This window comes from Perognathus longimembris, chromosome 8 (genome assembly GCF_023159225.1).
Source record: "Perognathus longimembris pacificus isolate PPM17 chromosome 8, ASM2315922v1, whole genome shotgun sequence".
NCBI classification, from domain to species: domain Eukaryota; kingdom Metazoa; phylum Chordata; class Mammalia; order Rodentia; family Heteromyidae; genus Perognathus; species Perognathus longimembris.
The window spans coordinates 49223453-49234483 of NC_063168.1; the positions used below are offsets into that span (position 1 = coordinate 49223453).

At 47.7% G+C, this 11031-nt stretch overlaps 1 long non-coding RNA gene across 1 annotated transcript; it reads right to left on the minus strand.

The window, feature by feature from the left end:
• Nucleotides 1-3171: 3171 nt before the first annotated feature.
• On the minus strand, nucleotides 3172-9206 carry LOC125356909. The gene is made up of 3 exons (XR_007211982.1): nucleotides 9197-9206; nucleotides 7180-7184; nucleotides 3172-3191 (listed from the first exon to the last, which is right to left on the minus strand). It is a non-coding gene; the product is annotated as an uncharacterized LOC125356909 (long non-coding RNA).
• Between the last annotated feature and the right edge of the window lie 1825 nt (nucleotides 9207-11031).

Consider the following 11031-nt stretch of genomic DNA (forward strand, 5'->3'; position numbering starts at 1 on the left):
GTAGGTTCATCAGTGAGGTGCTATTCACTGATAATCAACAGTTATGTTTTGAGCACCTGCCAATAGCACTAGGTACTAAGCTAAAATAGAGATTGAGAGAAGACTCCCAACCTCATGTTGCGGGAGGAAGATAGAAAACAAGGAATAGATGCATTATGATTGTGGTGAGCAAGGGCTGGAGGTGTGGCTAGAGTGCCTGCCTAGCAAGCACAAAGCCCTGAGTTCAAACCCCATCAACACCCCCAAAAATGAACAACAAACAGCCCCATACCGCCAGCAATCGTGGTAAGTACTAGGAAGGAAAAGAATGAGAAGAGGTACATTTGTAATTTACGTCCACGAAGGCTTCTCTCTTTCTTTTCTTCTTTTGTCAGACATGGGGCTTGAACTTGGGGCCTAGGCTTAAGGGTAGCGCTCTGTCACTTTAAGCCACAGCACCACTTCTGGCTTTCTGGTGGTTAATTGGAGATAAGAGTCTCATGGACTTTCCTGCCTGGGCTGGCTTTAAACCATGATCCTCAGATCTCAGCCTCCCTAGTAGCTAGGATTACAGGTATGAGCCACCAGTGCATGGCAGGTCTCTCTTTTTGGAAGGAAAAGTAAAATGACCACTCAGTATATGAAAAAATATCCTACATTTTTAGCCATCTGGGAAATGTAAATCAAAACTTCAATGAGGTTCTACCTCATCCCAGAGAAGAAAACAAACATAAAGAAAATGAACAACAACAAATGCTGGAAGCCTTATTCACTGCTGGTGAGAATACAAATTAATCCAGCTACTATGGAAATCAATATGGAGGTTCCTCAACAAATTAAAAATAGAATTTCCATATGATCTAGCCATACTACTTCTGAGCATATACCTAATGGAATCAAAGCCAACTTATTATAGAAATACCTGAACACCCATGTTTATTACAGTACTATTCACAATAGCTAAGTTAGGAATGCCCAACAATGAATGAGTGGATAAAGAAAATGTAGTCTATATGCATAATGAAGCTTTACTGAAGCTTTACTCTGCCATGAAGGATAATGAAATGATGTAGTCTATTGGAAAATGGATGGAACTAGAGATCACCATGTTGAGTAAAATCAGCCAATCCTAAAAACACAGTATACCATACTTTTGATTTTTGAATCTAGAGGAGGACATGAAAAAACCAAGGTCACAAAAGTAAAAGGGGAACTCTAGGGAGATAGAAAGGAAGGACAGGGATAAGGAAAGTAATAGAGGAGTGAATGTGATCCAAGTATATCATATGCATGTATGGAAATACCACAATAAAACTCATTTGTCAATATATGCACAAAGGAGGAAGAAGAGGAGAGGAGTAGGAGAAAACATTTAATCAAAACCAAAGGAGGAATGGAGCCAAATGGAAACCAGGAGTGGAGAGAGTGTTGCTTCAGGTAAAAGGAGAGGCAGGTGCAAAGGCCCGGAGGCAGGGAAGCTGGACACTATAAAATTGCACAGACAGACACAGGGGCTGCTGCAGAGAGAGTAAGAAGGAGAAAAGTAGCAACCAGCATGGGAGAAGAGGCCAAGGTTAGACTATTGGGATTGTATAGTAAGAACCTTGAACTTTTTTGCAACAGGGAACACTTACAGTACACATGATTCCCTTGAGCAAGAATTCAGGATTTGTGGTCAAGCCCTGGCCAGAAAAGGTCATTTGGTTGGTCAGGGGAACAGAAGAAATCCTGAAGGAGTCACTGGAGGGGTTCTGGTAAGATGCAAAGCGGCAGGAAGGAGAAAGCCAGAGTGCTGGGAACAGCAGGCATGCTCATCCTTTCTTCCACTCCATGTAGCTAGATTTGGCATTACCCTGTTCTTGGGTCTGGTAGACAGAGTAGGTCCACTCACACCTCTCCCGAGGGGACAGATAGACACCTTCTAGGTCTGGGTCCTACAGTGGCTTCTCTAAGATAAGAGATTCAAATTCAATAGCCCCGGGGCTGGGAATATGGCCTACTGGTAGAGTGCTTGCCTCATATACATGAAGCCCTGGGTTCAATTCCTCAGCACCACATATATAGAAAAAGCTGGAAAAGACACTGTGGCTTAAGTGGTAGAGTGCTAGCCTTGAGCAAAAACGAAGCCAGGGACAGTGTTCAGGCCCTAAGTCCAAGCCCTAGGACTGGCAAAAAAACAAACACACAAACAAATTCAACAACCCCAGCAACAACATACTGGCTACTCCAGAACCTACTGTTAGCTCCTGACCTGGGACTTTGGCTGCTATAATTTAGATATTGAATGTCTCCCAAAGGCCCATGTGTCAAAGGTTTGGTTCAGCCTATGGAGCTATTTAGTGAAAGGTAATAGACTCTTCAGTAGGTGGGGCCTAGCAGAAGGAACTTAGGTCATGGGGGGGCGTGTCCTTAAGGGGGGTAGTGAGATGCCCTCTTTTTTTGCTCCTGGGCCACTAGGAGGTAAGCAGACCTTCTCTGCCACATATTCCTGCCATGACGCACATGGCTTGTGCTGCCACAAGCCCAAGGTGACAGGACCCAGTGACCATGGACCAAAACGTCCAAAACTGTAAGCCAATGAGTCTTGTCTCTTTAAAATCAACTGCCTCAGGTATCGTTGTCACAGTGAGGCAAAGCTAACTAATCCAGGAGCATCTTTTGCTGGTGATGAGGTAAAAGAATCCTCTCGGACTGAGCAGAACTCAGAGCCATCTCCCTCAGACACTGCCCCTCTTTGATTCTGAGCCTCTCCAAGGCATTGCCTCTCTTATGTCTGCAAGGTAAAATTGGTCCCTTACCTAGACACAACAGGCTCCAGGGCCCTCCAGAGAGCAGGGGATGCCAAGCTGTGCCAAGGGCAGTCTGAGACTGGGAGTGAGACACGAACTTCCATTCCTCTCCTTTTTCTAGGCCACACCTTCTCCAATAAGTCCTCACATTGTAGAAGAACGGTTGGGGCCCTGCCTTGGAGAAAGGGAGGGAGTTACAGTTAAGATCCTAAAGTACACTGAGGCGGGAGTGACTTCCTCACAGTTGGGACATCCTCCTTAGGTGCCCACAGAAGGCTGAAGAGCCTCTCAGTGGGTGTCAGTCAGCCATGTGGTACTGGGTGCAGGAAAAGGCTTCCGTTCTGAGGAAAGAGAAGAGGCAACATGAGAGCCAGAGGCTCAGCACCAAGAAGAGAAGAGAGGCAAAGCACATCCAGCCAGAGGCTCAACAAGACGAGATTTCCCATCTTAGCATCAGAGCTGGCTGAGGCCACGGAGACCAGCTTGTAAAGTTACAGGTGAAAAAACAACCCTAACAGAGATGGACACTTTCAGAAGGCTGACCAGTGGACCCCCACCTATGTCCCAAGCCCAGAACCTCTGAATGTCTCATATAGATGTTAAATTATGGATTCTGAGATGATTACCAAATTGGTGTACTCACCAGTCTCCTTATAAAAAGATGAAGGAGGAGCCAGCATTAGGATGATGTGATGAAGGAAGTAGAGATAGAATGATGCTCTTTGAAAGAGGATGGGGCCACTCCCCAAGGGATGCATGCTGGCACTAGATACTGAATAGGCAAAGGATATGGATTACCTCCAGAAGGAGCCAGTTCTACAAGCTCCTTAAATTTAATTCAGTGACACCAACTTTGGGATTTTTTTTTTGCCAGTCCTGGGCCTTGAACTCAGAGCCTGAGCACTGTCCCTGGCTTCTTTTTGCTCAAGGCTAGCACTCTGCCACACTTGAGCCACAGCACTTGAGCCACAGCACCACTTCTGGCCATTTTCTATATATGTGGTGCTGAGGAATGGAACCCAGGGCTTCATGTATAGGAGGCAAGCAATCTTGCCGCTAGGCCATATTCCCAGCCCACCAACTTTGGGATTTTTTTTTTTTTTTTTTTTTTTTGGCCAGTCCTGGGCCTTGGACTCAGGGCCTGAGCACTGTCCCTGGCTTCTTCCCACTCAAGGCTAGCACTCTGCCACCTGAGCCACAGCGCCCCTTCTGGCCGTTTTCCATATATATATATATGTGGTACTGGGGAATCGAACCTAGGGCCTCATGTACCCGAGGCAGGCGCTCTTGCCACTAGGCTATATCCCCAGCCCCAACTTTGGGATTTTTAACTACTAGAATCACAGGTGACTAAAGTGGCCATTTGCTTCAGCCATTTACTTTGTGGTTCTTTACTATAGGAGCCAATGGAAACAAACATGGAGCACTGAGTGAACAAGTGATTTAGCCTGCTCTTGGGATCCCAGCTTTGTGGAACGAATGGGGCCAGGAGAGGGGTGAGATTGGAGCTCCAAGGACACCTATGTGCCGAGGACAGCCAGTCCAAGTCTTGGGAGGGGTGTGTGTGCGCGGGCACGCATGCACATGTCAGAGTAAAGGGAAGAACACATCTTCATGCATCAGAGGGATTTTCTGGGCAGACAACCTTCCAAAGGCATGTCAACATTTTTCTCTTCAGGAAAAAAAAATAACTCATTGTCTATTAAAAAGATGGGTTTGTGGATCCCCATGAAGTGCAGACTCTGCTACTGGTACCCGGCATCTTTCCTTTCAGAAGGCAGGGAGCAAAGCTGGGGGGCTCCTGGGGACTGGGGATGGCCCCTGGATTTCCCTGAAGTGCTCTCGGTCCCATGAAGTGAGCCCCACTCCCCGTGCTGTCCATGCTCATGAACTCTCTAGGATGATGTGAGGTATTTCCCAGTGATGGGAGCAGCTGGAATGTCCAGCTTGATTCCAGATGTGGGTCTGATAGGGGACTGGGGATTGGCTTTGGAAAACATCTGGGAGGTCAGGAGTCCCTTGGACACTTGGCTGGGGCTGGCCTGTACTGTTCTGCGTGTCCCCCCTCCTCGCTCTCTATCTCACAGTTGGGCTTTCACTGGGGAGCAGCTGGGAGCCCTTGTGTGTAGTGTGCATCCATGTGGAGAAGGCTGAAGCTGGCAGGTTACAACCTCACAGCCACGAGGCAGACCAGGGGCCTTGACAGGACAGGGGAAAAGGGGTTGTGGGAAAGCTGGTGAGCAGCCCTCTGAGAGAGTGGATTTAGGCCTCCTGCCTGACCAGGGGTTGGATGTGGTACTGGCTGGGAGTGTTAAGGAAGACTCATGGGAACTGGGGATCAGTCTGAACAAGGGTAATGGTGGATGTCTGACCTGTGGTTGCTAGGAAGATAGAATGAGGGGCAGGTCATGATGCAGCCAAAGAGCTGGGCCTCTAGGATCTTGGGACAGCTCAACCCCAGACTGGGCTGCAGGGACCTGAGGGCTGCACAGCAGGGGTGAGAGTCCCCACCCATGACCTCAGTGACACCGGGAGAGGATTCAGGATGACATTAGCAGCCTGTCTGTGGTTACCCTCTCTGGTCAGAATGATTCTCCATCTTGCCGCCTTCCCCTGCCCCCCAATTGCCCCTGGCGGTGAATGTGTCACCTTCCAGGCAAATGGGCTTTGCAGATGTGGTTGTGTTAAGGATCCAGAGATAAAGAGGACGTCTGAAGCAGCTTACCCTTGAAATCCTAGTTACCCAGGAGGTGAGATCTGAGAAGCAAGGTTCAAAGCCAGCCTAGGCAGAAAAGTCCACAAGTTTCTTACCTCCAAAATGTCAGAAATGGTGCCGTGGTGCAAGAATACTCAGAAGAAGGTTAAAGGCAGAAAAAAGAAAGGCAAGTGGGGAGATTTGAAGATGCTGTGCATGGCTGACTTTGAGCTTGGGGGAAAGGGTCCACAAACCATGGAATGCAAGTAACCTCTACAAGGTGGAAAAGGTAAGGAAACAAACTCTCTCAGAGTCTGTGAAGGAATCAGCTTTGCTGACTCCTCGGTTTAGTCTGGTGATGTTGGTTTTATATTTTGTGCCTGTGGAGATTTTTGTGCCTATTGTAGCTCTAGAAAACTAGCACAGTTTTTCTCAACTTGGTGGGCCAAGAGTCTACTTCATTCCCATTGCAAGCATTTTTAACCCACCCTGGCATTAGTGAACTTCTTGTCCGGCCTATCTCCACAGCCTGCAGAGTTCCAGAACAGTCTCCATCAAAGGCAGAGGAGCTGCTGCTCACCAGCTTGGGCCTCCAGCTATAGGGAGGGCTGGACTTGGTTCCATGGCTAGTGCCTTTCTTGACCCATGGGGGAGCTTGCCAAGGGCATGTGGGTGTGTCTTTCCTCCAGGACAGCTGTCTACCATCTCTGCTGTGTCCCGAGCTCTGTTCCTGCTCCCAACAAGGAGAAGCATGTCTACAGGCTGCAAGTTATGGAAGAGAGAGAAAGAGAAAGGGAGGGAGGGAGGGAGAAGCAGAAGCGGGAAGAAGCAGAAGAAGAAGCAGGAGGAGGAGGAGGAGGAGGAGGAGGAGGAGTTGTTGGGGAGGCTGCATCAAGGTGTGGTTGTGGGATGTACGAGGTTCCTATATCCCTAACCCTAAGAGTGATAAGATTTCAAAACCCTCATCCCTGACATTCATTTTCTCCTCTTTTCTTATCATCCCAAGCACAGATGTCTATGCACAAGTCATACAGACACCCGGGGGTGCACAAATATCCACAGGGCTACAAACAACTGGTGTGCGTGCCTAAGAAATGGGCAAACACATGCACAAACACAACACAAACAAGCAACCAGACTCCTGTTTGTAGATCCACACCCACAAATGCAGATACACTCACTTCACATACGCCCACAAGGACGCACACAAGCACAGACAGACCTGTGCACAAACGGAGACCACCCATGCATGTGGACACCTGTGAGTAGGGCAAAAGGCCCAGAGAATCCTGTGATGTGCCCTCTCCGCCCCCCCCACCCACCCCAACCGGACCACAGGTTGTCCTATACTCTGCTCTGGAGCCCTCTGCTGGTAGAGCCAGGAACTGCCCCTCCGGGCCCTCCTTGGCCCCGACCCTGAGCTGAACTGGGCTGCAGGAAGGAGAGTGGAGGAGGGAAGAGGTTCCAGGGCCAGCTCCCAACCTCAGCTCCCACCTGGCTGGTGTGACTTTCTGGAACCTTCAATCTATCACAAGAGAGGTCCTTTGGCCAAGATCTCTCTTGAGCAGTTTAGGCAACACTAGTCTGGCTTCACATGTCTCCCTTCTTCTCCCAACCTCCATGACAAGTTTTTTCCCCTCCCTTTCACACACCCTGGGAGCTGATGTTTTTCCTCTCCTCACCCCTCCTGGGTTGGTGTATGGTGTTAGTGGGCACCCTGCCTCCCTCCCCGTTGCCCGTAAGGCCTTTGACTAGCTTGCTGTATCTCTTATTTACACCTCCATCTTCTTGGTTCCCATACAGGGATCCCCCACTCCTGCTCTTAGTGGCTTTTTCTATTTTCTCCTGTGGATCATTTGGGATGAATGAAGACCGGGGCTTTGAGTTCAGACCGCAGCACAAAGGTGGGAGTTTTCGCCAGTGCTGGCCCTCTTGGGCAGCTGCCCTCACGGCCTTCAGTCTCACCTTCCCCAGGTAGAATGGAGATCAGGATGTTCCTGTGGCAGGGTGACGACATGAGCTGAAACACTCAGTGTCCAGTGTCAAGCGGCTGCCTCGGGGCTCACAATTATGAGGTACTCCAACACCACTGGAAATGCAAGTTGCTAAAGAAAACTGTGCCTGGAAGTCTCCTAAAGGGCACATGAGCTCCTTGCAGTGGAGACTTAAGGGGGACCCTCAAAAGACCAGGCTAGAACAACAGTCCGTTTATATTAAGAGGGGGTGGGGCAGAACTTTAATTGGTGGCAATCCTAGGGTCGGTGCTACAGGAGATCATCTCTTCTGTCTACTCCCTTGTCCTCCCAAGTGTTGAGATGGAATGGACAATAAACGAATACTAGTCTGATGCCTACAGAGGGCTGGTGTTGCCAGTGGAGTGTAAAACATGCTCAATAATTGTTAGTGGGTCTATCTCTCCAGGCTCTGACCCAGCCCCTCTGCTCTACTCGGCCTTCCCACCCCTTCTTTCCCTAGTCTTGGTGCCCACAGCATCCTCTTATTCTTCAGTCCATATTCCCTGCCTCCCGCCCAAAAGAGGCCACTGCCCAGTCCAGCTGGAAGCCCTTAGGCTTCTAGCAGGGGCCAGGATTTCCATTTTGAGGAAGTCAGATAGTTCTCATATTTAGCCTATTAAAAAAAAAACAACACCACCCCCAATAAACAGCCACCATCTCGCCTTGGAAAGTATCTCATTATCTTTCTTTTGCATGTTTATAATCAAGCTGTCCCAACTTAGTTTTATTTTGAAACTGTTTTGGGGAAGTGGTTTGGCATTCCAGACAAGGAGCCAATAGAAAAATGGAGGGCTCCATGTATGAATGGGGCTCAGTTTTCCAGGTTGAGCCATAATTACCCATTCAACCCATCTCCAAGCTGGGCTGCCTCACACCTACACGGTAAAAAAGAAAAACACAGTGTTGTAAGACTTGGGTTTACAGAAATGGAAAATAATAATGCAGATCTAGAAAAGTATACCTTTGGAATTTAAAACTGGTGCTTATAGGAAAGAGCATTTTAAAACAAGAGTTTGGAGAAAGGGTGGGTATTCTGAAGGGAATCTTGATGTGATTTTCAAGGCAGGTAGGAGACAAAAGCCTTTAGTCACCTAATTATTTTTTTTCTTTGACTCTCTGTCTTTTTCTTTCTTTCTTTTTTTTTTTTTTTTTTGCCAGTTCTGGGGCTTGAACTCAGGCCTTGAATGTTGTCCTAAGTGTTTTGTGCTTAAGGCTACTGCTCTACTACTTGAGCCACAGTGCTACTTCTGGTCTTTTCGGAGTAGTTTCTTGGAGATAAGACTTTCACAGACTTTTCTGCTTAGACTGGTTTTGAACCGTGATCTTCAGATAGCCTCCTGAGCAGCTAAGATTAGAGGTGTGAGCTACCAGAGCTCAGCATGTCTTTTTCTTAATACAAGGACAGGTCTGGCTCTATCTAAGTCAGCCAGGATTCATTGGGTAGTCAGAAGACAACAGGACAGAGTCAGAAGATGAGTGCCGAAAGAAATGGGTTAAAAAGGGCTGGGATATAGCTCAGTGGCAAAGCTCTTGCCTAGCAAGTACAACGTCCTGGGTTCAATCCCCAGTAACAAAAAAGAAAAGACAAAAAAAAAAAAAAAGAAAGAAAGAAATGGGTTAAGGGTTTACCATTTGTGTTTTAAGATGGACTCCCTTAAGAGTTAGGAAAGAATGAGCTGAACTAAGCTGATTATGGTTTAAAAAAAAAAACAAAACACACAACCAAACGAACAAAAACATCCCTTCTCTGCTAACTCAAGAGAAAAAAAATAGCCCACTTCCTGACAGTTCCAAGACTGACCACCAGGTGATGCCACAGGCACAAGACAGCTTTGTTGCTTTCTGTAGCAGGTGGAGGGGATTCTTCAGGAAGTGGGGGAGAGCCAGTTAGTGGTTCAGATTCTTCTTTCAGACTGTTGGAGAATGTTCTCTCCTGAGTATCTCTATTTCCTAGCCACACAGGCTTCCATGAAGGGGTTACTGCTGCCATACAAGGAGAAATGGGGATGGATGGTTCCAGAAGGATAGGAACCAGAGGGAGAGGGGGCCAGGGAGAGGCGGCTAAGTGACAGAAGAGGAACACAGGGTCTCAAGGACTTGGGCAGAACCCATAGCTGAAAGAACAGAAAACAAAGAGCCTCTATTGAGAGTCTACCCCCACCTACAAGTCCTGGCAAAGGGAGGCCCAGAGGCAAATCAAGAGGCCCCACCCATGGACTGCCCACAGATACAGGTGATTCAGAGTTTAGGCTTGGCTGATAACAGAACCAGTGGCTGAGAATGGGTCTTTTGTGAGGGGAGGCCCTCCACAGCCCCCTCCTCAAGAATGGGCCAGCTGGAGCTAGTCTGAAAGGAAGCCTGACTAGGAGGAAATGGCTGAGTGGAGAAAATGCAGGAAGCAGAGCAGAAATAGCTAGGTAGCTGGAGTCTACATGACTTTTTCTGTTTATGTGGTGCTGAGGAATGGAACCCAGGCCTTCATGCATGCTAGGCAAGCACTCTACCACTAAGCCACATTCCCAGCCATATGATATTTTTCTTCTAGGTTTTCTTTTCTTTCTTTCCTTTTTTCTTTTTTTTCAGTTGTGGGACTTGAACTCAGGGCCTGGGCACTGTCCCTGAACATTTCTTCTCAAGGCTAGTGCTCTACCACTTGAGCCACAGCTCCATTTCTGGTTTTCTGGAGACTAATTGGAGACAAGAGTCTCATGGACTTTCCTGCCTGGGCAAGCTTTGAATCATGATTCTCAGACCTCAGTCCCTAGAGTAGCTAGGATTACAGGCATGAGCCACCAGTGCCTGGCTTCTTCTAGGTTTCTATCTCAGTCATGCCCACTTCTGACTCCAATCCACTTCCCCAGGAAGAAAATATTCACCAATTTCAGTACCAAGCCAGGACTCTGAGTTGCAAATGGCTAAAACCCAACTTGCATCAGCTTAGAAGAAAGAAACTTGACTAGTGGCTCAAGCAGCTCAAGAATATGGGGATGGCTGGCTGACCAGGTTGTCAGCTTCTGCATCTGCTCCATGGATCTCTCAGAGGCTAGCTGCACCCTTTGTTATCTAGATAGGTTTTGAATGCCCACTCCATTCCCTTACAGGGAAAATAACCATGATCAGTTCAGGGTCACAACCATATAATCTTAAGATTACAAAAGTATGGAAAGAAAATTGTACCATCTGCTACTGGGTTTAGTTAGAAAATGTCTGAAGAATTCTGATTGGGTCTGTTCATGTCACTTACTATATCCAGCGAGATGTCTTACTGTAATTTTCCCAGGTTCAGTTATTTATCCCACTCATGGTCAGGGCCTAGCGTAGATGGGGAAGACAAATAAATGGAAGAAACATGGTGCTGTACACTTGGGGTGTTGGATGGAAGAACTACAAGTTGGCCCCCATAGCAGTTTTCCCTTTGTTCTCACAGACTAAAAGGTGTTTACTAGATTATATGGCTTCCTACTGGAGACTGAGGGGACTACACTTTCCAGACTCACTTGCAGCTAAGGATAGCCATACATCTGAAAGCACTGGCCAATAAGATGTGAGCAAC